The 22457-nt window shown below is 40.7% G+C and overlaps 1 protein-coding gene across 1 annotated transcript in view; it reads left to right on the forward strand.

The window, feature by feature from the left end:
- LOC122816501 (coronin-7-like) overlaps positions 1 to 22457 on the forward strand; it is a 3324782-nt gene that overhangs the window by 2829393 nt on the left and 472932 nt on the right. The window lies entirely within an intron of this gene.

Genomic DNA, 22457 nt, shown 5'->3' on the forward strand with positions numbered 1-22457 from the left:
TTGAATTCCTCCATGAGGTTGCTCTCTCACGCAACCGAAGGAGCAGCTAGAGCAGCAGGTGCTGGCATGGTTGTCCGACGTCATGCCTGGATGCACATTTCTGATGTACTGGATTCCTTTAAGTCTTCCTTTTTGAATGTCCCTATTGAGCCCCCTGCGCTCTTTGGTTCTAAGGTCAAGGATACTTTGGCCAGGTGCGAGCAGGATGGAAAGACCTTGTCTGCCGTGGGCCCGCTCTTCTCCAAACCTCAGCATTCTTTCTCCGGGAACAACCAGAGGAGTGGAAAGTTGTGGCACAAGAAGTCACAAGGTTTCTTTCGTGATGCACATGGCGAGGGCTCCTCCAGAGGCAGAGGGGGGTCTGACGGTGGAAGACGCCCCTTTAGGGGAAGAGGGGGTTACTGGAATCAGGGCTCCAGAGATTCTTTCTCCGGTAGGACCTATCAGCACTCCTGAAGTGTTGCCCGATTGCTTTCCTCTGGAAGCAGTCGGGGCATGTCTCTCTCTGCACCAAACAACCTGGTCCTCCATTACCGACGATCTATGGGTGCAGAGAATTATCACCAGAGGCTATCACATTCCCCTCAAATCCTTTCCAAGACCTCAATTCTCCCTTCCCGATATACCACCCAGTCAAAAGGAGGAGGCAGCCTCCAAAATCAAGAAGCTTCTTCTAAAGCGAGTCATCCAAAAGGTCCCCCCAGATCAATGTAGATTAGGGTTCTACCCCAGACCCTTTTTGGTGCTAAAATAGATGGGGGACTGGAGGCCAATCTTGGAGCTCAGTCATTTGAACAAGTCAGTCATACAGACCAAGTTCCGCATGGTCACTATTCAATCCATCCTTCCATGCCTTCGGGAGGGTGTGTGGATGTGTTCTCTAGAACTCTGGGATGCGTATTACCACATCAAAATAGACACACAATTCAGGAGACTTTTGCACTTCTGGCTGGGAGCCAATAATTTTCAGTTCAGAGCCCTGCCTTTCGGTCTCTCGACGGCCCCCAGAGTGTTCACGAAATGTCTAGCAGTGGTGACAGCTCACTTGAGACTTCATGGATTCCAGGTGTTTCCTTATCTGGACGATTGGCTCCTCTCATCCCCACTGAGCATCTACTGACCAGGGCCCTTTGCTACACTCTGTCTCTGGCAGAGTCTCTGGATATTACTATCAATTGGGAAAAATCAAACCTTCATCCCTCACAACAACTGGAATTCATAGGGGCTATGTTCAACAGTCAGCTCGGCCTAATATCTCTTCCTCATCACAGGCTCTTAAGACTGAGAACACAAGTGCAAGTGATATTCGACTGCAGGAAAGTGTCTGCAAGGGAAGCTCTGCAGGCTCTGGGTTCCATGGTGGCAGACATTCCCATTGTTCCATTGGCCAGACTTCATGTGCGCCTGTTACAGTGGCTACTTCAAACTAAATGGATACACAATCATCATCTCTTGAATGCACTAATCCTCATCACCAATCTCTGCAAACAGGATCTTCTCTGGTGGATGAGAATGGACGAAAGTCTTTGGTGTCGCCCCTTTCAACCTCTTCAGCCCAACGCCACGGTGACTACGGACGCTTCCCTGATAGGGTGGGGGGGCCACTTTCAGGGAAAATTTGTTCAAGGCATGTGGTCTCCTCTAGAAGTCAACTTACACATCAACGTTCTAGAGCTCTGAGCTGTGTTACTGGTGTTACAAGCTCTCCATCCTCTTCTTCCTCTTGGACCAATTGCTATCCAGTCCGACAACATGTCTGTGGTCTAGTACATCAACAAGCAGGGAGGGACCAGATCTTACCCCCTTTGCCACGAAGCTATGAGAATTTGGCAGTGGGTGATAGCTTCCAACCATTTCCTGATTGCTACACACATCCCGGGGAGTGCCAACGTGATTGCGGACAGGCTGAACAGATGCATCCTGCTTCCTCACGAGTGGTCTCTCAACCCGAGAGTGGCGGAGGAAATTTTCAACCACTTGGGCCGACCTTGCTGCGATCTGTTTGCCTCCCCCTCCAGTATGAAGTGCAGCAGCTACTTTGCTCTCTTTCCTCCGCAGAGGGAGTCCCCGAGAGATGCTCTTGACTCACGATTGGCCCGCGGGTCTCCTGTACGCTTATCCTTCCATTCCCTTGATACCCTTGGTCTTAAAGAAAGCTACTCGGTTGTGAAACAGAATGATTATCATTGCTCCATTCTGGCCTCGACAGGTTTGGTTCCCCTTCCTTCAGCCACACCTGCTCCGACCTCCTTGGATCCTGGACTTCCATCAGGATCTCATTTCTCACCCCCAAGGGTTGTCGTCTCCAAATCTGGCCATGCTCAAACTGACAGCTTGGTTGCTCCACTTCTGTTAGTAGCCAGGCTTGAATCACTCTCTTCTCTGGTACAGAATATTATTTTGACCTCCTATAAACCTTCTACCAGAAAACTTTATAAAGACAAGTGGAAATGCTTTTCCTTGTGGGCAGAAGAGCTGTCTCTGGATCCTGTTTCTGTTCCAGTAGCTACGGTTCTTCAATACCTGACCGAGCTTTTCCTTAATGGGGCTTCTGCATCCACGATTCGGTTGCATCTAGCTGCCATCTCCAACTTCCATGATGGTTCAGACTGAATTCCTATTATATCTTCTCGTCTGTGTAAGACCTTCTTGAAGGGGATTTTTCATTCTAGACCTCCCATTAGGCAACCTGTGGAATCATGGAATCTATCTAAGGTGCTTCAAACTTTGGCTCTACCTTCCTTCAAGCCGGCTGCAACCTGTGATGTGAAATTTCTGTCCTGGAAGACCTTGGTTCTGGTGGTGGTTACTTCAGCCAGACGTATATCAGAGTTGCAAGCATTATGCATTGAGTCCTTATTTGATTTTCCATAAGGACAGAGTATCACTTTGCACCAATCCCACTTTCTTACCCAAGGTGGTTTCGGAATTCTCTATTAATCAGTCCATTGAGTTGCCCGTGTTTTCCCTAATTATACCAAGACAGGGCAGTACTGTCTCCATTCCTTGGATGTCTACAGAGTTACGTTTTTATTTGGACAGGACAAAGTCATTTCGCAAGTCAGATCAGCTTTTGTTGCCTTTGTGGGCTCTAGAATGGGATCGACAGTGTCTAAGGTTACCCTGTCTGAATGGCTTAGGGATTGTATCTCCTTTGTTTATCCTCTGGAGGAGGAATCAGCTCCTGGCCACATTAAACCTCATTCCACTAGAGCTGTGGCCGCTTCTGTCGCCTTTCATGCTAGGGCTTCCATGGATGATATTTGTGTAGCCGCTACTTGGGCTAAACCCCATACCTTTATCAAGCATTACAAATTGGATCTGATCTCCAGGGGAAGAGCTGCCTTTGGCTCTATGGTTCTCTGGAATGTTCTTCCTTGAGGGCCACCCAGATTCTGTAGTAGCTAGGGACTTGGTCCCATCAGTGTGGAATGGAAGAAGATTACCAACTTCAGATAAAGAAGTTATGTCTTAACATAACGTTCCATCTGAGTTGTTGATCTTCTTCCATTCATCACACCCTCCCACCTTCCCCCGCCAAAGGCTCCTTGCGGATCTTTGGGTAATTTTGGTGTATTAGGGTGTTTGCGCAGAGATGGCCTCTGCCTTTATTTCTGTTTCTAATATATGTTTCTATTATATGTTCTACAAACTCTATCTGAGGTATAGGATGAAGGTCATTGTGGGTAGTAGCATGGCTCAAGAGTTTGGTGTACGCTAGCTTGGTGTTTGGCCGACTCTGTTCTGAGGGTTCGGAACCATACTCATCAGTGATGAATGGAAGAATATCAACAACTCAGATGGAACGTTATGGTAAGACATAACTTCTTTTTCTCAGTCTTTATTTTCTAAGTTTTAACCTCTCCTCATCTGCTCTTGCCAGATGTTGATCTGAATCTGTATTTTATTTTATTTTACTTTGGTTTCCACAGTATATACACTGATCACAACTGACCATTTGGTCGTGTGAAATAATTGTCAAAGAAGAACAAAGTAGAGCAGAGAGGCAGTAGGCTATATGTATCAAAAACAGAACAGAAAGCAGTGATATATAACAGAAAACATTCAGTAACAATTACTAGATGTAGCAACAGTTATGACAGAAATGTACATTCTACAATTTTACATGATTATGTTTAAGGTTCCAAGACTTATTGTCGAACAGATTCTTACCAGTTAAATCAGGCTCTTCCTTGTCTCAGCCCTCACCACTTTCAGTGGAAGTGGCCCAAAGCCTAGCCTAGCTACTAACAACTCAACTCATCCTGTACAGTGATAACGTGAACCGTTATGTCCAGCCATAACCACTCTATGGTCAAAATAGAACAGCAAAAGACCTAAAGTCCCTCAATTCCTGGCATATTCACCACAAACTAATACTTAATCCCACAAAAACAAAAAAGCATGTTTTTAAGCACCGCACAAAAAACTTAAAAAATCACCAAATTCACTGAGTATCACTTTCCTTAGGTGATGGGGCCTGCTGTGTGGCAGGTACAGTTTGATTTAGTGTGGAAGAATTTTTTATGCTCAGCTCTAAAGGCGGAGAAAATGGATTGTATTTAGTTGATGTCAAGTAGCCTAGTTTGCTGGGTCAGAGTTGAGGGGTTCTTTGGAAGAAGCATTAGGGAATGTAGTATGTATGTTTGGTATAAATCTTGGCAGCTGGTGGTGAGAATGAGTTAGGTTGGAGAAGAACAAAGATGAGAGAGCCTAGAAACACATCTACTTTGTCCTGCACTGGGAGCCGTTTGACTTTTGGGAGGGTGAGGCAGTGATGCTCAGGAGATGGTGACTTAGTGATGAAGCGACAGATTATGTTCTGATAGTCTGTAGTGCGGAGGAATTTTCCTTTGAGGCTGTGGCTATTATGGGTAGTTCATATTCAAGATGGGCCAGAAGGACTCCTCTGCCTATAGCTGCCTTTGCTGGGTTGCATAAGTAGGGTGAGATTTCCATAACCCAGAAGAGAAGTGAGTTAGCTTTGCTTTTGATTTCTCAATCTTCTTCTTCTTTCGGCTTTTCCTGGTTAAGGGTTGCCACAGCGGATCACCTGTCCGCTCATGATTGGCAGTGGAGTTTTACAGTGTCGAGTTGCCAGCCCGGCACCCAACCTTCCACAGAAGGCACACACACACACGCACTCACACCTAGGGCCAATTTAGAGTGTCCAATCCACCTACTGCATGTCTTTGGGATGTGGGAGGAAACCTGAGCACCCGGAGGAAACCCACGCGACCACAGGGAGGACATGCAGACTCCGCACAGAAGGCACCCCAGCCGAGGATTGAACCAGAGAACCTCTTGCTGTGAGGCGACAATGCTAACCACTGCACCACCATGGCCGCCCTTTATTATTATGGAATGTCAGTGACTGGTCTACCCACAAACCACAGTATTTAAAGGAGTTGGTTGTTTTTATTATTGTGCTACAAAGGGTAGCCCATCATTGACTATAATGCACCATTCAGCATATATGTCACTAAAATGTAAACCAGCTGGAGAGGCCTCAGCATTTCATCACAAAAAAGATCTCTGCTCTCAACAGTTTTAGCTACTTTCACAGACTAAACGTCCTGTTCCTATATTCAGTGTCATATGTTCTCATCAAGTGTGATCTTTGCTTAGCCTTCCATGCTATGAGTGACCCAACCCTGTTTGAACTGCACAAAACAGAGTCAGTGGTAACACACTTACTCACTCTAGTGATCTAAACCTGTACTACCGCACAAATGTTCCAGATGGCATAACAAATATCTCACCCAACATACCTGCCATTTCTGAAATGGGCTGCCCCTCCCTATCAAACAGAGCACCTTTAAATCTGTTGCGATAACTGGATGCATAGTCACAATGTTTTAGTGAGGATCTGTGGAGAATGCCTAATGAAAGATATATTGTTAATCTCCTAGCAGTATTGAGTGATGTTGTTGGAATTCTTAATGGTATCATTGGATGTAATTTAGTAAGAACGTATAAATCTGTCTTCGTGTATGTACTTCATTTTTGCTTCCATGTTTAGAATATATACCCTAGGTAAAAAAAGCCAGTTTGTGCTACTTCTAATGTGATTTTGGAGTAGGAAGCTAGAAGCTGATGGACAGTTCTAGATCTCTTTGATATACTTCTGCTTATGAAAGAACATCTTTGGAAATCTGTTCTGGATCTGTCCGTGGTAAATGGATACCTGGAAATCTGTTCTGGATCTGTCCATGGTAAATGGATACCTGGAAATCTGTTCTGGATCTGTCCGTGGTAAATGGATACCTGGAAATCTGTTCTGGATCTGTCCGTGGTAAATGGATACCTGGAAATCTGTTCTGGATCTGTCCGTGGTAAATGGATACCTGGAAATCTGTTCTGGATCTGTCCGTGGTAAATGGATACCTGGAAATCTGTTCTGGATCTGTCCGTGGTAAATGGATACCTGAAAGTGAAGAATTTCAAAATGGCAATCATTCAAAGCATTGTTCTTGTTCTCCTTAAAATAAGTGGGTGGCCATGGTGGACTTAAAGGATCCTTAATAACTCACTCCAGCATTCAAACCACATAGGAGATTGATTTATTTATTTTAGCTTGTTTACTGGGGTAGTACACTGATGAAGAGATTCACAAAAAAGGAAACTAACAACTTAACAAACACAGAAGGTAAAGAATCCCATAGACAAGCAATATAATATGTAAACAGATCAGAAAAGTTAGAATGATAGAGGAAGATATGTAAACAGATCAGAAAACCATGAAGTTCTGCATGAGGATGCAGTACTTCCATCTGTCCTGATGACACCTCCTAAAGTTTTCACAAATGATTGGTTCCAGTGATAACAGCATACAGGACAGGTAGATCCATATGTTTCTTATCTGCAGGGCTGCTTCATCTAGGCATAATCCACAAGTCATGTACTAGACAGATTGTATGTAATCATCTTCTTCCTGAATTCCTTAGGTTTTTCAGTAAGTGAAGTAATGTCAGAGCTTTCCCCTTCATAATACATGATTATTCTTGGAGACATTTTGGACACAGTGCAAGAGAAGGTGTGTATGACTCTGGAAAGACTACACCACATGATATCCTTATTTCAGTGGGCCGCACAGCCCCTCTAGCTGTTATGCAGTATGTTCTGCTCTGTTCTGATTCATGTAGCTCACAATTATGATGGCTTCGTACAAGGAAGTTTCATCATTCTCTGAGCAGTTCTTGGAAGCAGAGGACTTATTTGACCAGCAGATACCCCAAGTTCCTTACCTGACAAAGTAGCAAAAGTAATGGATTATTTTCTCCTAACTGAATATTAGCAGTCCATTTCTTCTTCTACTAGAGGGATGCAATGATGTGTACATCTGATTTGGGATGGGACAGGTACATGGAAGTGTCATGGTCAGTTCAGGAGCTGTGACTCTAATCGCAGGCAGTGTTGTACATTAGCCTGAAGATGGTAGCCATTATCCTGATCATAAGCCATTCAAAATGTTCTGTCCTGGGTTGTGGTAACTGACAACACCACAAAGATATGGTAATAAAAAGACAGATGAAAGCTGCACTGGTGACCAGGTTAAGCACAGACCTGGGCCACAGACTCTCTCTGCCATGCTTCCATTTGGATAACAGGTGACACCTCCCACATCACTGTTTGACATCCAGAGTTTCTTGTATGCAGCTCTGAATTCCCTGTTAACTCTGTGTGGGAGGGGTTGGGAGATCACTGTTTGTGGTTCCTCTACATCCACTAATTCAATGTATTCTACTAAAGGCAAAACAAACTGTCTCCACTGACCCTTATCCTGAGTTTTACCAGGAGCACTGGTTCTCTTTGTACATGGACAATGTGGATCAAGTTCTTTATTTGCCTGTCAGAGAGGGCCTTCTGATATAATTGTGAAGATATATGGTAACATCAGTCCCTTAATTGAACCAACAGCCTAATGGAGTTATATCCTCCAAAGGGTAGTTAAGAACTTGGAAAACCTCACCACATTTCTTTCTGAAAATCTCAGTGGCAGTTGTATGTGAAGTAGTGACCTGATTTTCTCTGCAGACCTTCCTCACTCATAAGTTAGATCATATCTCCAAAGCAGCATGAAGGCATGCTATAGCAGTTGTTCAAGGGATTCTAGCTTTGGGCCTCCACACTCCCTGTGAATTAATAACTTCAGAGTCTAGCCAGTAATTATGACTAAACTGTGAATGCAAGTATGATAATTATAGTACAGAAATGTGAGCTGCTTATTATTGCAATAGGTATAAATTAATAATTATAACACACCAATATGATGTACTTATCATAACAATAGATGATTGACATATGGTTTTCTTCATAGTTTAGGTTCCTTTCTCCTTTAATCACCTCTTACGAGTTTTTGCCTTCCAGTTTATTCTCTATTGTTATTCCTGGTGCACTACTGAGACGGTCTAATGTTTGCATGGTGTGTTACTTTTACAGGTAATCATGGCCTGTTATGCTGCTTTGAAGGCTATGTGTACTACATCTTATAGTCAAAAGCCTATCCAGAAAGATGTATGTGTCCTTGTCACACAGTACTGGGTAGGTACAGCAGGATACCTTGCTAGATGTGATGCCTTATTGTGTATCCTTGTCACACAGTACTGAGTAGGTGCAGCAGGACACCATGGTAGATGTGATGTCATGTTATGCATCTTTGTCACATGATACTAAGTAGGTGCAGTTGTATACCTTGCTAGATATGATGCCTTATTGTGTGTCCTTGTTACACCATACTGGCTAGGTGCAGTAGGATACCATGGTCGATGTTATGCCATATTGTGTATCCTTGTCACACAGTACTAAGCAGGTGCAGCAGGATATCGTGGTAGATGTGATGTGATACTGTGTATCCCTGTCACATGGTACTGAGTAGGTGCAGTTGTATACCTTGGTAGATGTGATGCTGTATTGTGTATCCTTGTTACACAGTGCTTGGTAGGTGCAGCAAGATACTGCAGTAGTTGTGATGTTATATTGTGTATACTTGTCGCACCGTACTGGAAAAGTTTGCTTTAGAATGCCTTACAAGATGTCTTATTTGCTTGTTTAAACCAAGGAGGGAATGCTTCCAGTTCAGAGACTGTTCCTTCCATCCCTTGGACAGCAATTTCTTTCTGTTATTGTATAGTAGCTGATGTCCTCCAGGCAGGCGTGTTCTTTCTTCAGGAACTTGTTTTGATCCTATTAAGTATGGCTGAGTCAATACATTTGTATAGATGTTTATACAAGGCATTAGTGTAAATCCCAGTATAGGTTTCCATGCCATCAGTGAGGGCAGGGGCTATAAAGCTATTAATGCCATCATGTGTCAAGTTGTAATTGGCTTTGGAGAAGTTTTTTAGTCTAGTTGTTGCTAATGGAGGATCAGAGGTTATTGTTACTTCTATTGAGACTGATTTATGATTAGGCCTCACTAGGGAGGACCACACACATGGGGTGGTGCAACGATCACCCATGTTAGTGAGCACCAGATACAGAATATTTGAGCCCCTTGTGGGGGTGTCAGGCAACTGTTCTAGGGCACTGGAGTTGATGAAGTCCAAAAACCTTTGGGCAAGTGTGTAGTACATATATAATTTACTCAATCTATGGATGGGTAGTTAAAGTCACCTAAAACCAGGGTGTTTGGTTGTATCTTGAGCGATTCAAGTAGATCCAAGTATGCAGTGTGGGTATCCTGGTTCATGGAGGGGGTCCTATAACTAGCAGTAACTTGGAGAGGGGTCTTACCTACTCTCGGTTGGACCTGGATTAGTTCAAGGGAATCGTTTTGTTTAACCAATCTAGAGGTGTATTTATCTTTGATGGACAGTGATACTCCACCTCCTTTAGTTGTCACACTTTCAGAGATCAGGGAGAGCACCAATCCTAGAGCAGCTCGTGTAAACTGAGCATTTGCTGCCGAAGTTCAACCTAATTGTAGCTAATAACAAGCAGTGATGACAGCCACCACATTAAATGTTGAATGTGGCAGTAAAACCTAGAGTATGAGAGTGTGAGCATTATTAATGTGGAAGTCACTCCTTTATCAAACACTTTGCATTTTCATGTTTACGGCTCTCATTCCTAAACAACGAGGTACTATTTTTAACTTAAGCAAGACACAAAAATCATCACACAGATTTCTCTGCATACATTTTACATTTGTGATAAACTCTGGTTAGTTTCATTTAAGATTTGTCAAGGCTTCAAGGTCAGTGTAATACAATAATGGAAATACAACACTTGCTGGCAAGCTATAGAGTTTAAATAATGTACGAGGACAGTGTCAATAATGTACGAGGACAGTGTCAATAATGTACGAGGTTCCCTGAAAAACAGCATCAAAGACAGTGTCAAAGAGCCACACCAAGTTTGCCAATGCCACATTCTATTGACATAACAAATGTCAAGAATAAGTGTCCCTGATTATTTCTGGATTTGTCTCTGATTCATTGAGAGCCAGGCTGGTGACTTTTGGAGAAAAGGTGGTGCGTTATCTTTGCTAATAACAAGTTATAAACTTTTTATTTCAGAAAGTGTGTATTAATTCACATTCTCATATTCTGTCAATGCTCAAGGTAATGGTAGCAGTATTTTAAAAGTGTCCCTGACTAATTAATTGTCCCCGATTCTGCTTTGATTTGTCCTTGATTGGTTGAGTTAATGGATTTAGTTGGCAGAAAATGTGGAGGGGTTGGAAAAGCAGGTGCGGAACAGCATTTTTTTAATAGTTGCACTTGAATACTTTTATGTAAATATTTGCTTCTGAGTATATTGCATTTTATCAATGGTTTCTGCTGACTTTGATTTATTTGGCATGTATCCTGTTGAATTTTAAAAATGTACAGTATTCACTAACTTAGTACTTCTGGCAGAAAGCTCACTTCAGCCAGGTCCCATGGAAGTGGTGTGTTTTCACGCAGTGCAAAAATAGGGTGTTCCACATTTTGATTGTCACACATTGCTAGGGTCTGTGTTCCACATTGGCCTCTTAAGAGGTTGAGACCTATGTTTTCTGTAGATTTCAAAGGCTGGTTTGCATTTCATTTGGATTTACTCCAGAGATCAGACAGAGCACACCAGTCCTAGAGCAGCTCCTGTAAACTGAGCGCAGGCCCTTGCAAACATGCAGCCTAAATACAAGCTAAGTTAAGCAATTTTCAAACAAGCTGGCCAATGGAGATGCTCAATACTGAGCCTTATTCCAACAATCTCCAGGAGCTTTTATTGAACTTTAAAGGGGGTGATATGATTTAGTCCAGCAGTTAAGTGAAAAGTACATAATCCAATAGATGAGGAAGCAGAAAACTGGTAGACTGAGATGGCTTAAACTAACTGTCTGGAAATCTGGGTTTCCGTGAAGATTCTTTTTTGTTCATTAACGAAATGTCTATGGTCATACAAACAACATATGGTACACATACAAAGGCTTGTTTCTTTGTTACATCCATTGTTATCACATTATCCCACAGGCTGAAAATCACATTTTACAAACATGAGTGCTGCTTTGTTCTGCAAGTTAACTAAAATACATTTTTGAAGAACTGTGTGGTCATTAGGGCATATCCGTATGGGGCTATTCTTCTGCCTTCCCCACATCTCAGAGTAACCATTGATGGTCAGTCTGTGGTATGAGCCCAGCTACTCTGAAGCCAGGGACCTGCCAGAACTAAAACCATACTGTTTAGGTTGAATGAACAACTTCACAAGCTATATGAAGATTGGGGATGGATTAAGGTGCTGGGTTGGATTGACATAGTAAAGCTAAAGAAAACCTTGATAGGAATATAGGACCTGAGACATGCCATTCCAGGGTCTAGGGAGTTTAGATATGCTTGTTCAAAGATGGGGCAGAGTAGAAGGGTATACTGGGGAAGAGGTTTTTGTTTAAATGTGGGGAGATCTGGGAGGGGGTGAAAATGGAGAAAGGTATGTGGTTAGTATCAGGTTACTAGGCAGTCATTCTGGAGGGGGGCAGTAAAAAAAGGCTGGGGTGTTGCTATTCTTTACAAGCCTTCATATGTAAATGTGTGGGATGGTGTATTAATTAAACAGAAAGTGGTCATAAAGAGAGATTTGAATGTTCCAGAAATAGACTGAAATGTATTTGTATCAAGAGTGGGGAAAGAAATTGATTAAGGTAAGTGTATAAAAAGGAAAATGTTCATAAACTAAGTTTATAAAAAGGAAAATGTTTATGACATAAGACAGGATGCTATTTAGAAATGGTTAGCATAGGTTGGAAGAGGCAAGTGAGGCAGAGGTGAAGGAACATGGTGGAGGTGAAAGAACTTCAAGGCAGCAGTGATCATAATGCTGTCTGGTATACAGTTAGGATAAAGGCAGTGACAGGGGATGCACAGATGATTGTGTGAGATTATAGTGTGTGTAGAAAATAGGAAATTGGGTGATGGGGAAATAAAATGGATACACAAATTGTAATGAACCAAGAAAAATGCATTTTGCATGAGTAATGAGGAGGGGCATTTAGAAGAATGTGTGTGGGTGTGAGAGATTGAAAGAGGGTATTAGAAGGGTAACGAAAGATGAAGAAAGGGCTGAGATGTCGAAAAAGAAGACTATAGTAAGGAAACTTATCGACATGTAAAAGTAAAGATACAAAGGGAGTTGAGGTGTGCTGAACCAAAGCTGGAAAGAGCATGTTAGCAAATGGGATTGGGGAGTGGGTAAAACGCTTTATGTACTGTAATATCTTGTGTATGGAAATGCGGTATGTAGCTTTAAAAATATGTGCAAGCGACTTGTGCTGGGAAAATTCTGACAGTACTTTAGTCAGGGGAATAATTGTATGAGTTAATGAGAAAGTAATTGCCAGTGCTGTGAAATATGAAAAGAGCGGTTCCCTATTAGATGAAAGAACGCTTAAAATGTCAAGTACAAGGTGCTCGACAGCTTTTAAGAGAATGTTCATCTAAGCAAAACCCGAGAATGTCGAAACAAGGAGTTTTGAAAAGTTAGTTGACCATCCGTGAGGAAGCCAATGGCTGATGTCAGAACATTCACTCTGTCTTGCCGTTCTTACAGTCCTCCACTGTGGTGCGGTCTCGACATTCACCCTGTGTAATGTTATGACAGTCCTCCACTGTGGTACGATCTCGGAGTTGGTATATTAAAGTGGGGGGCGTGGGGGTGAAGCCCCCAACTTTATTTGTCGATTTGTTTTTGTTTTTTTTGGGGGGAGGTTTTAATGGTGTACAGTACATTGTAGCCGTCAGCTGTTGGCTTCCTGACGGCTGGCCAATTATAAGTTTTCGAAACTCCTTGTTTCGATATTTTGGGGTTTCGCTGTGATGAACATTCACTTAAAAGCTGTCAAGCATGTAGTCAGCATTTTAAGCATTCGTTTGTCTAATATAGACCTGAAAAGAGCCTGTCTAACTAAGGCAAACAGAAAGGTAGCTCCCCAATCAGAGGTTCAGTGTAGAGTAAAGCAGGGGTTTTGCTTAAAGATCAATAACCCCGTGGAGCTTACTAGCCCAGTCAGGGCATCCTGTGGCTGTAGCTTGGGGACAACTTAAGTTAAGCTTTTTTCTGTTGTTTATAAGCTGGCGGAAGGCCTGGTAGAGCCTGCAGCCTGGGCTTGTTTCCTTAACTAGACTGTTTGATGGAAGGGCTGCAAGAGACTATCTTTTACAGTAGAGAAAACATTATCAGATACTTTTTTCAGAAAAGCCATCTGGGTTGTATTTTGTTTTCTTTTGATCTGCTTTACAAAATAAACCTAAACCTATGTTTTATTTAAAGTCTGTGTCTGGTTTTGTTACATAGAGGAAAACATGAAGGTGTGGCCCAAATAAACGAGTTAAGTGTTGTGAAACATGCTGAGTAACGGGGGTCAAGCAGAGGTTCTGAGCAAGTTCTGTGCATTGGTTTTCAGGAGTGAGAATAAGGGGAGGATGCCAATGTTAAAATGGAAAATAATTGAGCTGGGGTTAGGTAGACTGATGAAACATCTAATAACAATAGCTAAAGAGCAACTCAAGTTCTTCATGGAGGATAAGGAACAAGAGACCAATCATTTACCTCCCTATAGTTTAGAAGTGATTGGATTTAGTTTTGGAAGGTTCTTTGGTTCTGTGTATGACCTAATGCACCTAGATGAGGATGCAGATTCTGATAGCTGGAAAAGGGTGACAGTGGCACATACCACTGCATAAAGGAGAACATTCTAGTAGTCTAGGCTGTTGTAAGTGTATTAGGCTAAGTTTGTGTTAATGAAAAAGATTTTAAGTAAAGTTTAACATGTTTTTTAAAGGTCCCTAGGCTTCTAAATAATCAGCAGCATTGCTCAGTGTTTTTTAGGGTTCAGATGTACACTCAGGGGTGATGATACTCCGTTCTGACACAGTTCAATGATTTGGGTGACTGTTGATCTGTGTAAAAGAAATGTAATGGATGTCTGTGCCTGGTTTTAGAAAGATCTTTGATCCAGTACCTAAAGTGACCATGCACGAAAAACTTAAGAGGTTGAAATGTGGGGTGTGCTTGTGATTTGGCTGGAGAAATATGTCTGTGGAGAGGCTATAGGGGTAGTTGGAATGGGAATTCTGTTCTGTGCAAGGAGTTTGTGGGATCCTTATCAAGACAACCATTGTTTAATGTTAATTTGTTAAACATCATCTTGGATGTGGTGGCGATAAGTGACATGCTTGTGAAGGTTATTAGGTTAGTGGGAGATGTAAGGGAATTACAAAGAGGTATTTGTGAGGTTGGTGGGTTGGGGTGACAAATAGTAGATTAGGTTAAATGCGAGTAAATACAAGGTACTTCAATCAGGCTGTGATAGTCCACTTATGGAATATATCATGAAGATTGGGTGGAAATGATTCATGCTACAAAGGTGAAAAGGTTTGGGTGAATTTTGAATTCTGGAGCAGGGAGCCATCTAGAAATGATATAAAAGGTTATGGCAAAGGTAATATAATGCAAGGGTGCTTTAGAATGGTATGTGATTCTGGAGATGAAGCTTATTATGCCATTGTACAGTACACTGGTTAATGTGTATTTGGAACACTGCACGTCTGGAAGCTAATGCAGAATAGGGCATTAAGCTGAGGGGATGCAGATAACTGTGCTCAGGTTGATTAGAAAGTTAAACAATATAACAAGAGGTTAAGAAATCTGGGGCTGTGTTCTAGCTGACACCTTTATGGCATGTGGACTGAAGGTGTGACAAAATTTACATCATGACTAGATGCGTCTAAAAGTCATATCAATGTGTAATGTGGCCAAAAAAGATGAAGTTTGTGGTTGTACAACCACTGAAAGCTGTGCTGCATACCACTGGAGACAGCAGTCATTTAAAACTAGCCAGCTTCCAGGAAATCCTATATATACAGACCAGTGGAACATAGTATTGGAGTGGATCCTGAAGAGGGAGTCCTCAGAAGCATTCAAGAGACCATGTACTGGTGGAGAAAGGGTGATTGTGAAGGGATTGATGGGGAGGAGCAGAAGGTGGAATATTAAACACACTTAGAAGAAGACTAGATCAGCATATTTTCTTCTGCCATCAAGCAAATACAATCTAATGTAATAGTAAACTGAATTATATAAAAAAATTCAAGGTACTAGGTCAGTTACATGTTGCAATAGGTAGCATAAGGAAAACATATGTACAGTGCAGTTAATAAAATGAAGACTTCTGACATAGTACTGTCAGTGACACAAAACAAGAAAAAATACTTCTGCAGTCGTCACAAAATGGAGGCTAATACTGAATGTGCATGCAGAAAGCTGCCGTATTCTTGCAGTGTACAGTTAAGTAAAGATTACGCCTTTATGCCTCACAGAACATTTGATATATTCATTAAGATTATCAAAAGTATAGTACAGTGTAAATAAAATTGATTGTAATGTAGTGCAGAAAGAGTGAAGCACTCTGAACCCTTATCAATAGGTGATCTGTTACTGCACAGGTTCACTGATTGTTTACTTTTCAATTAACAGTTTCCTTAATACCTTTTATTTTGCTGATGTTAGCAACGGCAGTACTACAGAGTGCAAGGTCGATGTTGAAGGTGAGTGCGGAGAACAGAACAGAACAGACCGATGAGTACACTAGGACAGAGCAGGGTTTAAGAAACAACAAACAACCTGTAGGGAAGATAGTTTTGCCACAGGAAGAAAAATGCAAAAAGAAATTAGTTTTCAACAATGGATTTGGCTTCACCCCCCCCCCCCCTTAAATATAACTGAGTAAAAGCAGCGCTGAACACTTGTTTTTTTCATCTGGCTTGCAGTGCTGCCAGATGTGACCTGTCCTAAATATCAGTCCTCTGACAGCTGAAACAGGCGAGCAGTCCTGTCTCTCCAACTTTGACAGCATGAGGAAAGAGTTTGCAATTAATTACTTATATAGTGATCACAGACCAGTCTTTTAATAATAATGGGAATGCTTGAAAAAGCATCAGAATCATGAATTGCCATCTATGGACAGGCAAGTATTACAGCAGTAACCATAATGGGTCAGCAGCAAACCACACATGTGATACTTGCATCCAAGACCTGACAGAGAAAATGTCATCCAGTCCACTGACCAGCTACATTTTTTTTTCTCAAAAACCTCCCAAGAAACTAATGTAGCAACTTAATGCAGATCTGCTGCCACAAAAGTATTGTATTCACAGTCGGCAGTCATGATGAGTATTGCAAAACTCGAACAATAACTGGTGACGCATGGAGAATCAACAAAAATGGAAAACCTAACATTTTATAAGTAGTTATTGCAAATGATGGGACGCTAAGCCATAAATCATTATCCTCCTTATAGTATGTGTTCAAGACATGGATACCAAGAAATTCACCTCAAATTGAAGCCTGATAGATGAATCTTGGCATTGGTGTTAAAAACACATGATAAGGGTTATGATCTGTGAGATCAATCATAATTCTGTGTAGTGCATGGAGCTTTATTTGCTCCATGTACTACTAGTTACAGAAAAAAAAAATACAAAAAAAGTGTAGAGTGTGCGTTACTGACTTTCAAAAAAGAAGTAACCCTTTTGACAGATGAACAGCTTTAAAAAAATATATACACTTTGTTCTGCCATACTTGATTATAAGTGTGGTAGACTGCTTTTAAAAACTGTTTACTTTATGCCACTGTTCTTTACCAGCTAGTACTGTACCTTGTTAATTCACAGTGAGAAACTTAATCTTAATGGTGCTTAAAAGCTTAAAGCTTGTTAAGCACCTTTCTGATATCATAAGAGTGTTTAACAAGCTTGTTCTTTTCCTATTTTTGGCATGTAGTAGTGACACTCCATATACTTTGGCCCTGATTCTAAAAGACTTGCTCTCAGTGTTAAGTGACCACTTACACTAACAACAGGCTGATACCAGTTGTTTTAGAATCTGGTCTCCGTAGTAAGCCTGTTTATAGATCAGCCTTGCATGGAGGTAAGTCACTTACACTCAAAGGAGGTCTTTCAGAATCAGGGCAGACTTGCACCGAGAGCAAGTCTTTTGGAATCTGGACCTACATAAATATTATGAATGTATCTTTGTTCAGAACTATTGAGCAATAGAAATAGGGTCTATATTAAACCAGCGAATGCTGATTTATCGACCCTCTTTAAGCGAAAGCTGAAAATCCAGAACACTCGGGACAGTAACTTTTTTCCCAGGGAAAAAAATTGCTGGGCCATTTTCGAGACTCTGCCATTTCCTCCACTGTGGTGTGATCTCAGAGTTGGTATATTTAAGTAGGGGGGTGTGGGGGGCACATCCCCCCACATCAGGGGGAGTGGGGGTGAAGCCCCCCACTTTATTTAATGTTTTGAAGTTTGTTTTTTTTTGTGGAACAGCGATGTTTTTCCCTGGGAAAAAAATCCCTGTTCCGAGTGTTCAGGATTTTAAGCTTTTGCTTAAAGAGGGTCGATAATTCAGCATTCGACCCTAGAAATACTATGCACCTGACCAGTTTGGTGACTATGTCTTTAACTTTACCAATTTTTACTTATCATCTCTAAGTTTTAAGTACTAACTGTGCTAGGATATATTGTCAGTTCAGCATTGACTGCTGACTGTGTTACCTAGCATATTTGGTCTGGTAGTATAGTTTGAAAATTAGGGCTGTGAAATGAACTGTATGGGTTTGATATCCTGCTAATTAACTCCATCTTATAGTCATGGATTTAATTCTGTTAAGTCTCCGCTTTTCATACTGCATGACTGAGCAAGTTACCTAATTAGAGCTTTACTTCCAGACAGGGTAGACCATAAAAGCAAATCATTTTTTTATAGTGAATCTTACTCAGTGAAGAAGATGAAGTTTATAGATATGAATAAATAAATGATTCTCACTGCAGAAGGTAGTGAATGTCTAATCACAGGCCTAAAAGAACTGCATCAAATTGTACAATAGTGGATGCAGACATTTTACTTGAATAAGAATGGATAAGGTGAACAGTTCTAAATATATTAAATGCTGGCAATTTTTGTTTTATAGTAAAAGCTGCTTCTTACTCAGTTTGGCTTCCCTATAAACTTTTCCTGGGACAGACTGTTTTATTGTAAAACATTTTATGTTAAGTATGCATTATAAGGTCAGTGATTATGGACAGAGTCTGCAGTTGCTTTGAGTAGCCAGTTTTGCCTTTTATGATGATATGGTATAGTGTTGTTCCCACTGTCTACCTTCTCAGGTGATAACTGTAGTCTAACTTACAATAAACAAATTTACTTATACCGGTCATGAGCTGATTAATTTTGTCTCTAAGCTGCACTGTAGCAGAAATGCACCCACGTTCCACAGCCTTCACACTATCTTTTGCGACCATCTTGTGAATTGTGCTATTATCTACGTGTCCTATTGTCCTGAAAGATAAATTAACAATGTAGGCATGACCTCATCATTTAAGGGTATTGCCCTCATTAGCTGGTCTCTAATACGAGCATTCTGAATGTTTGATTTGAAAGTATTTACCTTTTCCACTGAAAATGTCAGTCTGTGTTATCTGCTGAATGTGTATACAGTTTTCCAGTATTCAGTACTTTGGACCTAGATGTTCCGTGTACAGTGTATGGGATTACAGCTGTTCAAATGTGTCTAATTTTCATCATGGAATTCTGTTCTGAAATTTGTACTATTACATAGAAAGTATTGCAGGAGAACTTAAAAGCAATGATACTTGCTTATTACAATAAAGCAGATTCATAAATCAGAGATCACGTATTAGGTCAAAAAATTGAAAATACATAACAACTCTTAATATTTAATTTAAAAGCAAAGTCAAAAACAGAAACACCATGCTGAGGAAGTGTCTTCATCCTTTATTCACCAAATGCACAGCAAATTAATAGAAGGATAGAGCATTTTCTTGAACTTTGGACTGGATTTCTTCAGATCCATTGAATATTGTTGTTCTGGCATATTTTTTTCTGGATATAAGTCCTCTCAAATGTTGCCTAAAGTGCTAATCCCTTTTTGTTAATTTGCTGTCTGGTTGAAGAACAGAATATGAGGAGAAACTACTACTGCTTGTTTTATGCTTTTATGAAAACATTTAATGCTAAATGCTCATGACAAAGCCTTGTGTACTCCAAAACCTCAGATAGGACTTTATGGTAAAACTTCTATTGGTCTAGTAAAAAATGTTAATAACTTTTGTATTCCTGTATTTTCGGTCAGTAGACCAGCATATAATTTATATCAATGTATTATGCCCATGGCTACATATTCTGCATTTTGTATAAATAATTCACTTTTATGTAGGGTAATTTGTGTGTGTGTGTGTTTGTTCCAGGTGTGGGCTATGCTTTAAATTGTTTTGTATTTACTTTTTTATTAATATATATTTTTTAAGATTTTTGATGTAAAAATAGTTACAACCGCTAATGTCTCAAACTTGTATTATGTTATTGTTGTTGAAGGAAGTATTTTGCATCCAAAATATGAATTGTCATTATTTAATATCTGCACACACATTCAGAAGAACAGACAGATTCAGACACACACATTTAGAAACAGTCACACACAGAGGTGCCCAGCAGTTATAGCCAGTTTGACTGAATACACGTCAGATGTGTCACTGTCATCAAATGAATGATAAAATAGTCATACAATGCAAGGCATTGCACGTCTCATGCCTCTAAACTATCCCTCATTTTGTAAAACATCCCTGATTTTACTGCGTAGTTTTACTCTATCGGTTTAATTTGTACAACTCTTCTGGGTTTCTAATTCCATGACAAGAATGGACCCCATTCCTAAGTCAAAGGATTATTAAAGTTCATGAAATTAATATTGTTTCAGTCTTTGATGTTAGCCAGAAGTGCACTTTGCAGTCCCTGCAACATGCCTCAAATTTGACTCCTCCTGCAATTCATACTGAGTTACATGTATCGATAGCAGATCTAAATAGGACCGTAAATTCTCTTTTTTATGAGATTCATTGCTCCTACTACTATTGGAACTCTCTGGACATCCTTCTGCCACATTGCCCTCATTCTTCTTCTTTCAGCTTTTCCCATTTAGGGGTCACCACAGCGGATCACCTGTCCACTCATGATTGGCAGTGGAGTTTTACGGTGTCGAGGTGCCAGCCCGGTGCCCAACCTTCCACAGAAGGCATACACCTGCACGCACTCACACCTAGGGCCAGTTTAGAGTGTCCACTCCACCTACAACATGTCTTTGGGATGTGGGAGGAAACCGGAGCACCCGGACGAAACCCACACGACCACAGGGAGGGCATGCAGACCCCACCAGAAGGCACCCCAGCCGAGAATTGAACCGGAGAACCTCTTGTTGTGAAGTGGCAATGCTAACAGCTGCACCACCGTGGCCGCCCACCAGATTGCCCTCATAGCTGCCTGGAAATCCTGGTATTTTATGGGTTTGTGGTGTAGCAATTTCAATGATCAATGTTACTTCTGTCTTCTTTTCATGGACTACTATATCTGGTAGTCTTTCATCTGTTTTTTTGAACTGTTGGTAATATGTGATCCCATGTGATGTAAACTGTATCATTTTCTATAATTCTTTGTGGATAATGTTTCCAATGCTTCCCAGCTACTTCAGTATTGTAATGTTTGCATAATCACTAATGCAACAGTCTTACCACATTATTATGTCTTAGAGAATCGAGGCCCACTATCATTACTATATCACACCCAGCAACAAGATGTGCAACTGTTTCCAATTCTGTTTTAGAAAATCTGCATTTGTTTGCTTCTCCAACATGTCCAATAGACTTTGTAAACCAACATGTATGTAGTCCACTATCCTAATCTGCCAATATTAACCTTTCATCTTTTGGTTTAAATTCACGTCTCCTTAACCATTCCTGCATCAGATCCTGATGGACTTGAGGTTGTTCCAAGAGTTTTCTGTACTTGCCAAAATATTTATGCCTTTTCCAGATTTCTTGCTTTCTGATCTTTCACCTTATGTTCATTCTTTTGTTTTTTGACGCATTCATGTGCTGTGTGATTTTTGTCTACTTCTGGTTTGGTTTCCATTCCTGCTTCTGCTAAATTAAGCAGGAACGTCATCTTAGACTACTTCTCCTCGTGTTTTAAAACTTTCAGTATGTTTGGATCTTGTGAGTTCAGCAGATGTGTATGCATGTAATCAATTTCAAGGAGGTCCATACCTCTTTCAGAATGGGGAATATATAATCTTGGTATACACTGATTTTTATAAATCATTTGATAAGCATGAAGCATTTTTCTTGTTTTCCTGTCCAGCTGATCCAATACCTTTTGGGGCCAGTCAATCACCCTAAAACCGTAAGATAGAAGAGCAAGAGCAAACTGGTTTATAGCTTGGACTTTGTTCCTAGATGTCAGGGCTGTTTTCAGTATTAATTTTAGTCTTCTAAAATATTCCTTACTTAAGTTTTGTTTGCATTTGTTCATGTTTTATTGTTGATCCTTCATCAAGTCCCAGATATTTATGCATTCTCTCCTGCTCAAATTCCTTTGTATCACATTCCTGTCCCAAACTGATGTTTTCATGGTGCTGCAGCATTCCTGTTTTAAAGGTTGCTTTTGCACATTTATCAAGACCAAATGACATTCTTACATCATCTGAAAAAGTTTTGACCACTTGCAGTTATGCTTTCAGCCTCATCTGATGAACTATACAGCTTTAAATCATCCACAAAAAGAAGATAAGAAGTCTTTACACTTTGTTGTTGTCTGGAAACCAAACTTTAACCATGACCTAATCTGTTAAATGGATAACTTAATGGGTTAAGAGCAAGACAAAAGGGCAGTGGTGACAGATTCACCCTGGAATATCCCCTTTGAATTTTTATCCCTGAGATAATAAGTTGTCCTTAAATGACATATGTAATGTTTGACTGAAAATTATTGGGTAGATTATAAGTGATGTATAATGTTTGCATCTGGGAGTGTGTCAGAATGGTTTGTGATGCAAAATGCTTGCAACTAGAATTGTGTTGATGTGATTCATTTTCATTTATATAAATGTATGATTG

Source organism: Protopterus annectens, chromosome 12.part0 (genome assembly GCF_019279795.1).
Source record: "Protopterus annectens isolate FY-2018-M chromosome 12.part0, PAN1.0, whole genome shotgun sequence".
Classification (NCBI taxonomy): Eukaryota; Metazoa; Chordata; order Ceratodontiformes; family Protopteridae; genus Protopterus; species Protopterus annectens.